Consider the following 17,551-nt stretch of genomic DNA (forward strand, 5'->3'; position numbering starts at 1 on the left):
TAGAACATTCTGAGTACTATATCTGCTTGTTGTTCTACCATGCATCTCTATAGACTTATGAGGCACTGACATTATAGAAGTGTAAAACTTGGTTAGATACACATTATGAGGCACTGCAACTCTGTGAGAACTCTATTATGATTTCAAGCTGTCTGGGAGAAATGACAGGTGCAGGAAATCATGAAGTTAGCTTGGCCTAACTCACTTGAAGAGGCATGCATTATAGGTATAAGAGTACACTGCACCTTGGGCACAATGTGTCCTCCAGTTCCAGAGAGACAACCACACTCTCTCAGGCAGTGAAGCATTCAAGGCACTTTCTGTTTCTCTGTATGTTCCCCTGAAAGTCAAGGAAGTATGGAAGCTTGACAGGACAAGTGGTTTTAGACATTAATTAATTTTGTTTGTCCTATGAAGTTTGCAAATATCACTGTTCCAGCAAATACAGATGATCGTGACAATTGCCCTTATGTTTCTGATAAAGGTATAAAAAGTATAATTGCTCCCAATAAAATTGTCACAACCTCAGTCTTGCTGTGGCCCTCTAACCTGACTGGTTTAATTCCTCTTGGCCCTTGGAGGTAACATGGCTGCTTACAGAAAGGTATGAACTGAGAGGAAAAAGGACAAAGTAAAACCAGGGAAGAAGAGGGGTCTTAAGTACAAATGACTGGGACTTTGTGTTTTATAATGGTGGCGTTGAGAAGATGCAGATCTGAAAGGAACTGGGATTGGTGTAAACTCAGATGCTGTCCTATGACAACAAAATGAGTCAGCAGTAAAAATAACCAGAAACTAAGAAACTGCCTTGTGGTCTGCTCTAAAATTTCCTAATGTAATTATTTCACTCCATTATTAGTGAGAGATTGAATGAAAACTCAATGTTCTTCAGATGGAAAAGGATTATCTCCACTGTGCTTCCTGACTCCCCATTGTGTTGTTCTTGTTTTTTTAGAAAGGATGACTAAATCATTATCTTTTTGTTGTAGTTGTTTATTTATTTAGCTTTGTTTCTACATCTCAATCAAATTTCCCCTCCCTTCCCTCTTTCCTGTTCCCCCCTCTCCTCCATGTTCTCCTATTCACTCTTCCTACATTATTTCTCTTCAGATACAGGCCACCTCCCATGGATCAGTCAGCCATAGTATATCAAATTGCAATTGAGACTAGGCACCTCCTCTTCTATTAAGACTGGATGAAGCAATCTGGTGGGAGGAATGGTTCCCTAAAACAAGCAACAGAGTCAGACACAGCCCCTGTTCTCACTGTTAGGAGTCTTACATAAAGATCAAGTTAAACAAGTCCGACATATATTCAGAGGGCCTACATCATTCCCATCCATGCAAGCTCCCTGGTTGTCAGTTCAGTCTCTTTGAGTGCCTATGAGCCCAAGCTAGTTGGTTCTGTGGGTTTTCTTGTGGTGCCCTTGATAGCACTGGGTCCTATAATACTTCTTCTCTCTCTTCTGCAGAATTCCCCGAGCTCTATCTTCTGTTTAACTGTGGGTCTCTGCATCTGTTTCCCTCAGCTGCTAGGTAAAGCCTCTCTGATGACAGTTGGGCTGGGCATCAATCTATGAGTATAGCAGAAAATCATTAGGGATCATTTCATTGACTTTTGTTTTGTCATTTTGCTAAAATATTAGAACTCAATGATGAAGTAGAGGGTCTAGACCAAGTAAGTACTGAATATAAAGAAAACCCCCTACAGGAAAGGGACATGAAGGAAATGTGGGACACCAAGAAAATACCAAACCTTTAAATAATAGGAATAAATGAGAGACCAGAATTCCAGGTCAGTTGTATAGATCAACTTGTCAATGAGACTATAGAGGAAATCTTCCCAAACTAAGGAAAGGCATATTTATACAAATTAAAGAGCCACACAGAACACCCAATAAACAACTCCAGAAAAGAAAATCTCCACAACATAACATAGGTAAACTACATAATATGTATAAGAAAGAATATTTAAAACTACAAGAGAAAAAACACAAATCACATACAAAGGAAAACCCATCAGAATAAAAGCTAATTTTTTAGTGGAAAATTTAAAGGCTGAAAGAACTCAGCGTCATGCATTTCAAGTCCTAAAAACCATAACAAACAACTCAGACTAATAAAGGCAGAAAAACTATTTTCCAACCTTTCTGTAATATAAACAACCTAATATATATATATATATATATATATATATATATATGACAATAAACCTAAATACAATACAGAAAGCACTCTTTCAAGATGAAGAGAAAAATGAGCATAGCTAAGAGACTGTAGATAGAAAGAGGAAATCATTAAAAAATGAACACTGAATTCAAAATACCACTGAGAACACAAATAATGATATTTAAAACAAGAGTAAAAGCAATGACTGCAATCAACACACACCTTTCAAGAACAACTTTAAAAGGATAACAGTCTCAATTCTCCAATCAACAGACAGAGGTTGGCTGAATGAATTAATAAAATCCAGTTATTTGTTATGTAGAAGAAACATAGAAATCAACTTAGAGTAAAAGAATGGACAATCATACTCGAATCAAGCCAAGCAGCAAGCAAGTATGGTGATCCTATTATCTGCCAAAATAGGCTTAAAACTAAAACTAGTCAGAAGAGATAAAGAAGAACACTTTCTTTGGAAGAATTAACCAAAACAGCATTACTGTCCAAACACATGTGCACAACACTCAGGTACATATAGTTTCATGGAAAAAATGTATTCTTGGAATTAAAGAAATATATCAATGTCAATCAACCAATAATAGCTAATTTCAGTACTCTGCTTTTTCCAATAGACAGGTAATCTGAGCAACACCAACAAAAAGCAAAGAAACATCAGTGACAAATACATTATAAACCAAATTGGACTTAATATTCTACCCAAACATGGAAGAATGTACATCTTATTTGGCATCCCACAGAATATTCATAAAATACACCATAACCTGGTAATCAAACAAATCATAACAAATCCAGAAAGACTGAAATAATTCCATGTATTTTATATGACCATAGTAAACTAAAAGTTAAAATCAACAGCAAACAAAACTCTAGTAAGTCCACAAAGACATGGGGATTAAAAACTCACTGCTGACTAATGAATGGATGGAAAACAAGCAAAAAAATCTTCCTAGAAGTAGATAAAAATGAAAAACCAATTTCTAAAGATGATTGTGATTCTTAAGGAGGAAATGAATAAATCCTTTAAAGAAATTCAGAAAAATGCTGGTTGGTAGTGGCACATATCTTTAATCCCAGCACTCAGGAGTTAGGTACATGGATCTCTGTGTGTTCTATGATAGCCTGGTCTACAAAGTGAGTTCCAGGACAGCCAGAGCAGTTACACAGAGAAACCCTGTCTCAAAAAAAATAATTGGGAGAAATAGATAAATTTCCCCAAAGAAAGCCAGTAAAAAACAAATATTTGAAGAAAATGAGTAAGATTGTTCCAAACCTGAAATTGGAAATAGAAGTAATAAGAAAACACAAACTGTGGGGATTCTGGAAATGGAAAACATAGGTAAGCAATCAGGAACCACAGATGCAAGCATCACCAACAGAATGCAAGAGATGAAAGAAAAATCTCAGGTATTGAAGATAAAAACATTAAATCTAAAAAGTTCTTGACACAAAACATCCAGGATATTATGAAAAGATGACACTTAAGAATAATAAGCATAGAAGTAGGAAAATTCCAGATCAAAGCCCCAGAAAATGCTTTCAACAGAATCATAGAAGAAAATTTTCCTAACTTGAAGAGGGAGATGCCTACAAAGGTATAAGAAGCATACAGAACACAGAGTAAATTGGACACGAAAAGAAGGTCTCCCTGCAATATAATAATCAAAACACTAAATGTTCAGAGCAAAGAAAGAATATTAAAAGCTGCAAGGGAAAAGGAGCAAATAACATATAAAGACAGGCCTGTTAGAATTACACATAACTTCTCAATGGAGACACTAAAAGACAGCAGGGCCTGGACAATTGTCCTACAGACTCTAAGAGATCATTGAATCCAGGCCATACTACTATACCCAGTAAAACTTTCAATCACCATAGAAGGAGAAAACAAGATATTCCATGATAAAGTTAAATTTAAACAATATCTACCTACAAACCCAGATCTACAGAAAATAACAGAAGGAAAAATCCCACCTTAGGAGGTTAATTACGTCCATGAAAGCTCTGGAAATAAATAATTCCACACAAGAAAAACCAATAGAAGGGAAATGCAAATGTGCACATGCGCGCGCGCGCGCACAAACACACACCCACACACACACACACACACAATCACTGCAATGACCAACAACTACAAAAAATCAGGAATCAAAAATATGTGGTCATTGATATAACTCCATATCAATGGACTCAATTCCTCAATAAAAAAGCTACAACTAATAGAAAGAATGTGAAAACAGTATCAATGCTTCTACTTCATATAAGAAACACACCTCAATATTAAAGATAGATATTACCTCAGAGTTAAGGATTGGAAAAAGATCTTTCAAGGAAGTAGAACTAAGAAACAAGCTGATGTGTCTATTTTATTATCTAACAAAATCAACTTCAAACAAAAATTAATCAAGAAGAATGTGGAAGGACACTTCATACTTATAAAAGGAAAAATTGACCAAGATCATATTTCAATTCTTTATATCCATGCCCCAAATGTAAGAGCACCCACATCTGTAAAAGAAGTATTAAGGAAACTTTAATTGCACATTGAACATTGCACAATGATGGTGGGAGATTCCAATACCTCCCCCATGTTAGAGAGGCTGCAATCAGCAATGGAGCTTATGGAGTACAACCCACCAGTTAGTAAAGTTATCATGAGTGCACCATGAAAGGCAAAGCTCTGGGGGATTGTCTCCAGAGTGCCTCTTACTTCTGTAAGAGAAAAATAAAATAAGGTTTTAAACTTTTCCCCCTGAGATAAGTCTCCTGTGTATGCATTTAGCATTCACCAACTCCACATCTTCTGTCTAGTTTCTCTGTCCGGCTGGAGCTGGTTCTTAAGCAAATTCCTCACTTTCACTAAAAGACAGGTTATCCAGACAAAAAATAAACAGAGAAATATTAGAGCTAAAGGAGATTATAAACAAAATGAACATAATAGAAATCTACAGAACATTTCACCCAAATACAAAAGAATATATATTCTTCTCAGCACTTCATACAACTTTCTTCAAAATTGACCATGTAATGGGTCACAAAGCAAGTTTCAACAGATATAATAAAACTGAAATATCCCCTCCATTCTATCAGAACACAGTGGATTAAAGCTCAATTTTAACAACAGAAACATCAAAAAGCTCATAAACTCATGGAAACTGAGCAACTCTCTACTAAATGACTACTGAGTCAAGGCAGAAATAAAGAAAGAAATTAAATACTTTTTAGAATGCAATGAAAGTATATGCACAACATGCCCAAACGTATGAGACACAATGAAAGCAGTGCTAAGAGGAAAGTCTATAGCACTAAATGACTACATAAAAAATTGGAGTGGTCTCATATTAGCAACTTATAATAACCTCTGAAAGCTCTAGAACAAAAAGAAGCAAGCAGACAACCCAACAGGACTAGATGGCAGTAAATAATAAAGCAAAGGCTGAAATCAATAAAATAGAAACAAAGGGAAAAATAAAAAATCAATAAAACAAAGACTTCTTTGAGAAAATTAATAAGATGGACAAATTCTTATCCAAACTAATTACAAGACACAGATAGAATATCCAAGTTAATAGAATCAGAAATGACAATGGGGAAATAACAACAAACACAAAGGAGATTCAAAGAATCATTAAGTCATACTTTAAAAACCTATGTTGCACAAAATTGGAAAACCTAGAAGTAATGGATAATTTTCTTGATAGATACAACTTACCAAAGTTAAATCAAGATCAAATAAACAATTTAAATAGGCCAATAACTGCTAAGGAAATAGAAACAGTCATTAAAATCTCCCACCCAAAAAAGCCCAGGGCCAGATGGTTTTAGTGCAGACAGAGTTCTACCAGACATTCAAAGAAGAGCTAATGTATATACTCCTCAAGTGATTCTACAAAGCAGAAACAGAAGGAACATTGCCAAATTTATTTTTATGAGAGAACAGTGACCCTGATACCCAAACCATGCAAACATTCATTAAAGAAAGAGAATTACAGACCAGTTTCTCCTATGAACATAGATACAAAAATACTCAAAAAATAAATCATTTACCTTGACCAAGTATGCTTTATACCAGAAATGCAGTGATAGTTTTACACCTGAAAATCAATCAATATAATCCACCATATAAAGAAACTTAAAAAAAAAAACACAACATGATTATCTCATTAATTGCCAGAAAAGCATTTAACAAAATTGAACACTCCTTCATGACAAAAGTCATGGAAAGAGTAGGGGTACAAAGGAACATACCTCTGCATATTAAAGGCAATTTACAGGAAGCCTATAGACAGTATGAAATTGAATTGAGAGAAACTCAAAGCCATCCACCTACAAATCAGGAAAAAGAAAACATCCACTCTCTCCATATTTATTCAATACAGTAATTGAAGTTCTAGCTAGAGCAATAAGAAAACCAAAGGAGATCAAAGGGATACAAATTAGAAAGGAAGAAGTCAAATTATTTCTATTCACAGACAATATGATAATATACATAACTAACATCAAAAATTTTAACAGGGAACTCCTATAGCTGATATACACCTTCAGTGAAATGGCCAGATATAAGATAAACTCAAAAAAAAAATCAGTATGCACAAAAACGACAAATGAACTGGGAATGAAATCAGGGAAACAGCCCCTTCACAATAACCACAAAGCACATAATCGATCATGGGATAACTCTAACTAATCAAGTAAAGACTTTTATGATAAAAAAACTTCAAGCCTTTCAAGAAAGAAACTGAAGAAGGCATGAGAGGATGGAAAGATCTCCCATGCTCATGGATTGAATTGAACAACAGAGTAAAAATGACCCAGCTCTTGGTGGAAGCCTCCCAACTCTCAGAGGCCAGGCCAACCTCTTGAGTCCCAGGTAGAACTGTCCCTACTCTGCCTGTGCTCACTAAGCATAACTCCAACTGCCCCTCTTATCTTCATCACCATATTCATGCCCACACTTTTGGTGGAAGCTTTCTACCCGATCAGAGGCCAAGACAGAGTCCTGGTCCCTAGAGGCCAGACCAGCATCCTGAACCTCAGAGACCAGGCAAACTCCCTGAAAACTAGGTAGAAGCCACCTACTCTAACAGAAGCCAGGTCAGCATCTGAACCCCAGAGGACTCTGGCTAGATCAGAAAGAATGCACACAAATAACCAGAATTTCAGTCCCAAACTTGGGTAGCCTCCAACATGGGCAGAGACTGTCTGTTCAATCACAGGCCATGGGATCCAGAAAACCAGAGAGGAAACAGAAAATAAGGGAGAAAACACCCATCCAATAAATATTAATCCAGAAATTTGTCTCTGGACCTTAATCACCCCAAATCCAGATGCCTAAACGTAAATGTAAGAATACAATCAACAAGAGCCAGGCCAATATGTCACTACCAGAACCCAGCCTTCCCACTATAGCAAGCCCTGAATATTCCAACACAGAGGAAGTACAAGAAAATGATCTTAAAACCAGATTTAGGATCATGATAGAGGTCCTTAAGGAGGAGATGAAAAGCTCCCTTAAAGAAATTGAGGAAAAGACAACCAAAAAATTGGAGGAAATCAACAAATCCTTACAGAATGCCAAGAAAGCCAAGAAAACAACAATAACAACAACAAATAGATGAAGGAACTATTCGAGACATGAAAATCAAAATAGGAAGCAACAAAGAAAACACACACTGAGGGAATTCAGGAATTTGAAAAATCTGGGTAAGTGATCAGGAATGACAGATGCAAGCATTACGAACATAATTCAAGAGATGAAAGAGAGAATCTCAGGCACAGAAGATACAATAGAAGAAATAGATTCATTGGTTAAAGAAAAGGTGAGAACTCAAAAACTCCTAACACAAAACATCCAGGCAATCTGGTACACCATGGAAAGCCCAAACCTAAGAATAACTGGAATAGAAGAAGGAGAAGAATCCCAGTACAAAGTCCAGAAAACATATTTAACAAAATCATAGAAGAAAATTTCCTAATCAAAAAACAAAAACCAACATACCTATAAAGGCACAAGAAGCTCACAGAACAACAAATAGACTGAATCAGAAAAGGAAGTCCCCTTGTTATATAATAATCAAAACACTAAATATGTACAAGAAAGAATATTAAAAGCTGCAAGAGAAACAGGCTAAGTACCATATAAGACAGACCTTTAAAAATTACACTTGACTTCTCAATAGAGACTCTAAAAGCTAAAAGGGCCCAGACAGATAAATTACAGCTCCTAAGAGACCATAGATGCTAGCATAGACTAATATGCCCCAAGAAACTTTCAATCACCATAGATGTAGAAAACAAGTGAAATTTAAACAATAACTATCCACAAATCCAGGCCTACAGAAGGGACTAGAAGGAGAACTCGAGCTTAAGGAAGTTAACTACATCCACATAAACACAGACAATAGATAATCTCACACCAAGAAAATCAAAAGAAAGGAAATAGATAGGGGTGCTTGCATGTGTGTGCACGTGTGCATGTACACACACACATACACACACACACACATACACACACACTACCATCACCATCACCACTAACATAATAACAGGCACAAAAAAAATGAGTGCTTATTAGTATATCTCAATATCAATGGACTCTATTCACCAATAAGAAGACCCAGACTAATGGAATCAATATGAAAAAAGGATCCATCCTTCTGCTGCATACAATAAACATACCTCACCATCAAAGATAGATATTACTTCAGAGTAAAGGATTGAAAAAAGATATTCTATTTAAATGGACCTAACAAGCAAGTAGGTGTAGCTATCCTAATATTTAACAAAATAGATTCTAAACCAAAAATAATAAAAAGAGGTGGAGAAGGATATTTCATATTCATCAAAGGAAAAATCCATCAAGATGATGTTTCAATTCTGAACAACTTGCCTCAGACACAAGGGCACCCACATTTGTAAAAGAAACACTACTAAAGCTTAAATCATACATTGAACCCCACACATTAGTAGTGGGAGACTTCAATACCACACTCTCACCAATAGACTGGTCAGCCAAACAGGAACTAAACAGAGAAATAATGAAACAAACCAAAGTTATGACACAAATGGACCTAAAATATATCTATAGAACATTTCACCCAAATACAAAAGAATATACTTTCTTCTCAGCACCTCATGGAACCTTCTCCAAAACTGACCATATACTTAATCACAAAGCAAATCTCAATAGATAAAAATAAAATTGAGCCGGGCGGTGGTGGCTCACGCCTTTAATCCCAGCACTCGGGAGGCAGAGGCAGGCAGATCTCTGTGAGTTCGAGGCCAGCCTGGGCTACCAAATGAGTTTCAGGAAAGACACAAAGCTACACAGAGAAACCCTGTCTCGAAAAACCAAAAAAATAAAATAAAATAAAATAAAATTGAAACAATGCCCTGTATTCTATTAAAGCACCAGAGATTAAAAGTGGATTTCAATAATAGAAACAACAGAAATTCTATGTAGTCATGGACACTGAATAACTCTCTACTGAACGACTGCTAGATCAAGACAGAAATAAAGATATTAACAACTTCCTGGAATTCAACAAATACAAATGCTCAACATACTCAAATTTATGGAACACAGTGTAAGCAGTACTAAGATGAAAGCTCATAGGACTAAGCACCTACATGTAGAAATGGGAGAGATATCATACTGGCAACTTAACAGGACAGGTGAAAGCTCTAGAACAAAAAGAAGCAAGCTCAACCAAAAAGTAATTGAAAGTCTCAAGAGGCCCACGGAAATCCACAAAGATACCCCCACAAAATACTGCTGGCAATGGCTGAGACTGACCTACTCTGGTGATGGGATGGCCAAACACCCTAATAGTTGTGCCAGAAACCCCATCCAAGGACTGAGGAATCTGGATGCAGACATCCATGGCTAGGCCACGGGTGGAGCGCCGGGAGTCTAATTAGCGAGAAAGAGGAGGGTTTATATGAGCGAGAATTGTTGAAACCAAGGTTGGATAAAGCACAGGGACAAATAGCCAAACGAATGGAAACACATGAACTATGAACCAAAGGCTGAGGGGCCCCCAACTGGATCAGGCCCTCTGAATAGGTAAGACAGTTGATTGGCTTGATCTGTTTGGGAGGCATCTAGGCAGTGGTACCAGGTCCTGGGCTCATTGCATGAGTAAGCTGTTTGAAACCTGGGACTTATGCAGGGACGCTTGGCTCAATCTGGGAGGAAGGGACTGGACCTGCCTGGACTGAGTCTATCAGGTCAATCTCAGTCCTCGGGGAGGCCTTGCTCTGGAGAAGGTGGGAATGGGAGGTGTGCTGGGGGGAAGGGGAGGGGGGCAGAAAGGGGGAGAACAAGGGAATCTGTGACTGTTATGTAGAACTGAATAGTACTGTAAAATACTCAGCAAAGTACTCACAGACCGAATTTGAGAACACATAAAAAAGATCATCCACCACTGTTAAGTAGACTTCATCCCAGAGATGCAAGGATGGGTCAGTGTATGAAAACTGTCAATGCAACCCATCATATAAACAAACTCAAACAAACAAACAAACAAACAAAAACACATGTTCATTTTATTAGACGCTGAAAAGCCTTTGAAAATCCAACACACCTTCATGATAAAAATCTTGGAGTGATCAGGATAAAAGGGGCATACCTAAACATAATAAAAGCAATATATAGCAAGCTGATAGCCAAGATCAAATTAAAAGGAGAAAAACTAAAAGCAATTATACTAAAATCAGGTACAAGACAGACAGAGCTGTCCATTCTCTCCATACCTGGTCAATATAGTACTTGAAGTTCTAGCTAGAGCAATAAGACAACAAAGAACGTCAAGGGGATACAAATTTGAAAGCAAAAAGTTAAAATACCGTTATTCATGAAATTGAAAAGCTTTTGTAAAGCAAAGGATACTGTCAATAGGAAAAACAACAGTCTACAGAATGGGAAAAGATTTTCACCTGGCTATGAAACACTGAAAGAAATGTTCAACATCCTTAGCCATCAGGGAAATGCAAATTAAAACTACTTTGAGATTCTGTCTTATACCTCTCAGGTCAATAACAGAAGTAATAGCTCATGCTGGTGAGGATGTAGACCAAGGGAACCACTCCTCCATTGCTGGTATGAGTGCAAACTCACACAACTACTTTGGAAATCAATATGGTGATTCCTCAGAAAACTGGGAATCAATCTACCTCATGATCCAGCTATACCACTCTTGGGCATTTACCCAAAGGATGTTCCATCCTATCACAAGGACACGTGCTCAACTCTGTTCTCAGTGGATTTATTCATAATAGCCAAAAACTGAAAACTGCTGTGGAATAATCCTTTTGTACACTGTAAAGATTTGTCACTCTAATTGGTTTAATAAAAAACCTAATAAGATTTTACTTCTGGGTATCCCAAATCTTAGGGTCTCCATTTCTCATTGTTCTTCATGATATGAAATACAAGAAGAACTCATATAAGGGACTTGTGAATGAGGTGGTGATATGTTTTAGTGTATCATGTTTTGTGAGTTGAAGTTCACAGACTACCTTACCCCTTCCTGTGGCACAGCATGTATCATGAAGTCAGGTACTACCAATTGGTTTATATCTTTCCAAAATGAACCCAGGTCTCTGTCCCAGTTGCAAAAAGATGGAAAACTATAAATTTCTTGTAAAATCATGGTTCAATGTTTAGTTTGAAAATGTTCCTAAACATTTTTGCAATCCTATTCTTATCATTTGCTTCCTAATATCCTGATCATCATTTTATTTTCAAAGACAATAAGTTAGGATTTCTATTGCTGTGATGAAATACCATGACAAAAGGATTTCTATTGCTGTGATGAAATACCATGACAAAAGGAAGTTGGGAAAGAAAGGGTTTGTTTGGCTTATACGTCAACATTGCTGTTTATCACTGAATGAAGTCAGGACAGGAACTCAAACAGGGCAGGATCCCAGAGGCAGGAGCTGATTCAGAGGCCATGGAGGAGAGTTGCTTACTGGCTTGCTTCCCATTGCTTGTTCATTCCACCTTCTTATAGAACCTAGCAACAACAGTCCAGGGATGGTGTCACCCACCATGGGCTGGGCCCTCTCTCACTGATCATTAAATGAGAAAGTGCCTTACAGCTGAATTCCATCAAGGCATTTCCTCAAGTGAGGTTCCTTTTTCTCATCTCTAGATGTGTGAAGTTGACACAGAAAACCACTCAGTACAACATACCTCATTTTTACTTAAGAAACACAAGCAAAAGTAAACAACAAAATTCAATCTTCTGTTTTTTTTTTATTTCCCATGATTTTCTCTATCCTCGTATTTCCATATATACATATCTAAAATTGGATACACAAAGAGTCAAAATATATCCTTTTGTGATTTGTTTTACATTCTTTTGTGTTTTTAAAATTACTTCATATGTTAAGCCATGTCAAAATTATCCATGTTAAATTCACAATCCCTTTTAATCTGAGAGCTATGCTTGTTTAAATATCTCAGTAGCAGCATTAGTCAGCAATTATAATTATCAAGCAATATCTCTGTGTATAGACAAAACTCTCATTTCATTAGCTCAGTAGACCATAGAGCCTTCCACAAATAACATTATATCCAATGGCCAGTCTGACTCTTGGTTAATGCAAATAAGCCTAGCAAATACTTCTGCTCTGCCTCAATGGCTCTAATCCCATTTGAAACTGCTATCTGTTACAATGTTGCTAGGCAGACTTCTTCAAGCAGGGCAGGATCTGAATGTAGTTGTAGAATGTTCAAATTGCTTTGTCTTTTAATAGAGAAGGGCTCGGGTTTGCTGATCAAATTAATTAGTTCTTTCTCTCAGGAGCTGGAAATTGCTTTCCCAAATTCACTGAAGAATAACAAGGATACCAGAGAAATGACAGAATTTCTAAGTGTTTATACATATGTATTTGGGAAGCTAACCCAAAGTTTATTTACGTAAGAAATACATGTCTATGTTATCAGCACCCTATTGCATAGGGTATGTCAGGCTTATGAGGCAAAGTTAAGTTATTGCATTCATTTTCTTTTGATTAGTTTGGTTGTCATTCACCAATTGATATGCATTTGACTTGTTATGTGTTTTGAACTATTGTGACTAAAGCTGACATCAGCCTTCAGGTATATGATTTTATATGAATAATTCTCATTCCTTTTGAGTAAATCCTAGGGACTAACAATATTAGGACATGTGGGAAGCAGATGTTTTTAAGTGGTATTAGGTAATGAACCCAGGGCCTCATCCATGCTGAGCAAGTGCTCAGCTTCTGAGTTATATCCCAAACCCCAGGATGTAGAGGTTTAATCTTCAATTCTAAGAAAATGGTACTATTCAAAATGGTTGTTCCATGTTGCCAGTCAGAAAGCAAAGGGAAATTTTAGGTACTATGCTTGGTATTGTCCATTTTAAATTTCTGCCTATAAATTATATGTGGAGTTTTGCCACTTGACATTTTAATTGTTGTGTATTTCCAATAACTAATGGGTTTAAGTATAATTTAACATATTTATTAGACATGTGACTCTGAAATGATGTGTTCAATCTCTTGTTCATTTATTGTGTTGTTCATTTATATCATTGAATTTTTATTAGTTTTGCATGATACCACTTGATATAGTCTAATGTAATAAAGCAAAGAGTCATTTAACTCAAAATGTGATTGAATAGAGAGCATTGCACCAGGTAGGATGCCCTCAGCTGTATCAAATCAAGGTAGACAGTAATAGTAGCAGGATACAAAGATTTGCTGGCTAGTTTTTGTTAAAATTGACACAAGCTGGAGTTATTTTGGAAGAGAGAAAGTCAATTGAGAAAATACCCCCATTCTATTGGCCTGTGAGAAAGCCTGTGGTGCATTGTCTTAATTGATGATTGATGACCACTTCACTGTGGGTACTTCCACCCCTGGGGTGATGGTCTTAAGTGTTTTATGAAAGCAGACAAAGCAAGCAATGGAGAGCAAGTTAATTAAAGCACTCCTTCATGGCTTCTGATTCAGTTCTTGACTCCAGGTTCTTGCCTTGGCTTCTTGCCCTGACTCTCTTGGATAATGGATTGCAAGTTGAAAAAAAAATCCTCCCCCGAGTTTGTTATGGCTATGGTGTTTTATTGTAGTAATAAAAACTCTAAAACAGATTGTTTACATCTTGATCCAAAAGTGAGAACGATCTGGATAGAACCGTGATCAGGCTTTTATATTAACGTATATTTCTAAATACTCAACTCATGGAAATGGTATTTTGTTCCTAGGGTAGTACCTTTGGTGTGAGGTATCCACCAAAGAAGACTACTCAGATACGAATTCAAACCAATAGAAAGTCTTTATTAGCTGGCTAGTGACTACATTAGGTGTTTGGGAGCCCAGTGCAATCTGAGCCTTTTTCAGGGTAATCTTTAAGCATAAAAAAACATATCCTAGGTTGACACACCTCAGTTAGCAAGAACACATAGCCAGAAACAGAACTACAGAAGCAAAAAGCAAGGTTTTTTGTTTTATGCTTAGGGACTTTCCCCCACCTATGGCCTTTGATTAATTCAGTCCTTGTTCACATTTGGCAGGTGTTGATGCCTACATGCTAGGTTCCTATGCTTAAATGGCACTTCCATCATGGCATCAGCTGCACAAGATATGGGGGCCTTCAAAGGTATGGGGGCTTGTATACCCTAAAGACCAATTGTTTGGCTCTACAGTTTAAATGCTCTATTAGCTTCCATTACTGTTACACTAAATAACAAGCCTCTAACACATGAACCTTCAGGGTAGAGATGCAAATAATATCAGCACTTTAAAAGAGTTCTAAGAAGTTTACAACACATTCTGTATACAAGCTCTTAGCTGTAAATCATTTTAAGAATGTTTTACGTCCAGAGGATCAGAAATTCTGTTGTGAGTTTATGTTTCCTAGAAATATCAGGGAAGCTATACAATAACATCTCAGCAATACGACTGCTGTGATGACTATTCTTGCTTGTCAACTTGACGACATCTGGAACTAAGTAAAACCCAAGTGGCTGGGCACACTTGTGAGAGATTTTTTTCTTAATTAATCATTAGAAGTGAGAAGACCAGCTTTCAGTCAAGATATATTTTATGTGTGAAGATAAACCTTTAACTCAGATATTTTAAGGTGGGAAAATTCACTTTAATTTGGGCAAAACCTTTTGGTGGCAGCCTGTATAAAGGACATGGAAGAAGAAATCTTTTATTCTTAGCCAGCTTACTCTAGATCTAACTGGAAAGTACTTTGCTTCACTGCCATCAGAGCCTGTTTCTCTGAGATCCCGGCACATACTGAAGCCCAGCTGAGACATAGAGCCTCATGGACTGAACAATACTGGAATCTTACACCTTCTGTTGGTAGACAACTGTTATTGGACAAGCAGAGCCACAGCCTGTAAGCCATTCCTATAAGTTTCATATACATATGTATGTGTGTGTGTGTGTGTGTGTGTGTGTGTGTATTCATTCTATAATTTTTCCTCTAAAGAACCCTGACTAACATAGCTGCCTAAACAAGATCTACAAAATGACAATAGATGTTTTAATTCTTTTTTTTTTTTTTGTTTTGTTTTTTGTTTTTTGTTTTTTGAGACAGGGTTTCTCTGTGTAGCTTTGCGCCTTTCCTGGAACTCACTTGGTAGCCCAGGCTGGCCTCGAACTCACAGAGATCCACCTGCCTTTGCCTCCCAAGTGCTGGGATTAAAGGCGTGCGCCACCACCGCCCAGCAGATGTTTTAATTCTGATGCGCAAAAATTTCAAAGGGTCCCATTTTTAGGCAAAGAACTACAGACAACTAGTGATTGCCAAGAGAGGAATAATTAGCCTCTTTTAGGGATGAGCACCCTAAACAGTTATCTAACACAAAACTGTAGCCCTGAAATTATATACACATAAACAACATTTAATGACTCAGTAGACTGCATTTATACATTTGTGAATTTATAGACACATATAACAATAATAATTAAGGAAAAGTCCATCAGTTTGATTGAGGGGTTATAGTTAGAGAAAAAGGAAACATGAGGAGTTAGAGGGAAAGAAAGAAGTGATGCAATTATATTTTAATTAAAATTTTTTAAAAAGAAATGAAAATTTTATAAAAGTTTTTAACTCCAATAAATGGTTTGTCTTAAACCACAACAATTTTTCACTTTTGATGTTCATTTAATAACATGTCTACATTTTTCAGCTGAAGATTTTTTTTTGATTTTTTTTGCAAAGACAATTTTCTATACTTTCTTGAAGATAATTTTAATTTTCCCCACACTTGAGTTTTGCTCCTTTTATCGTTAATTTTGTTGCATAATGTGAAGTGGGGCACAGAGCTAATTTTTCCACTCATACTGAGATCATTCCTTGAAAAGACTTTCCCCTCAATAATATCTTGGGATTTTTTTGAATAGTAATGGAGCCTATCTATGTGATGTTCTAGAGTCTATTTTATTCAATTGACTTATTTTTAGTTTTTCAGTTTTTCCTGTGTCTCTTTACATGCATGTGTATTATGTGTAGGACTGTGTATATGTGTATGTATTCACATGCTCATATAGATGAACATGTAAGTGTGTTTATATGTGATATGTGTGGAGTAGTCCAGAATCTGTGTTGAGCATTTTCCTATAATATTCTCTCTTTTTTTTTAAATTAAAAGTTCATTACATTTTAATTTATTTATTGTGGATATGTGTGTGCCCCTTCCTCCCTCCCTCACCCCCCCTGTGTGTGTGTGTGTGTGTGTGTGTGTGTGTGTGTGTGTGTGTGTGATATGCATGGAGGTAGGAGGACAGCTTGCGGAGATCAGTTCTCTTTTCTTACCATGTGGGTCCCAGGTAGGAACTCAGTTCTGCCCTTCCGTTATGTGAGTCCTGGGAATAGAACTTAGGTTGTCAGGTTTGGTAATAGGCATTTTTTCCCACTGCGTCATTTCACCTGACTCTCCTACTTTTTGAGGTAAGGTCTCTCATTGAGCTGAGAAGTCACAAATCAGCTAAAATGATTATGCAGCAACTCTGAGATTTTACTCTTCCGTCTCCCAGCACTGGGGTTATAGGTCCAAGTTATTGGGCCTATTTTTTTTAATGTGGTGCTGAGGTTTTGAACTTGTTTATATGGCAAGCACTTTGCTGGCTGAGTATCTCTATTTATATTTTTTATTCACCTGTGCATACCATACATCTTAGGTACTGTAGCTTATAGAATAAGCCTTTAAATCAGTTACTGTATTTCAATGTTTCTATAGTCTGGTTTATAGTCTCTGATTTCCTTTATTTTTTTTTAAAGAGTTAGAATCATTTGATCAATTCACACAAAACATTTCTAGTGAGGATTTCTTTATTTCTTTCCTTTTCCTCCTCATTCTTCTTCTTCTTCTCTTCCT

The sequence above is a fragment of the Peromyscus leucopus genome, chromosome 4 (assembly GCF_004664715.2).
Source record: "Peromyscus leucopus breed LL Stock chromosome 4, UCI_PerLeu_2.1, whole genome shotgun sequence".
Classification (NCBI taxonomy): Eukaryota; Metazoa; Chordata; class Mammalia; order Rodentia; family Cricetidae; genus Peromyscus; species Peromyscus leucopus.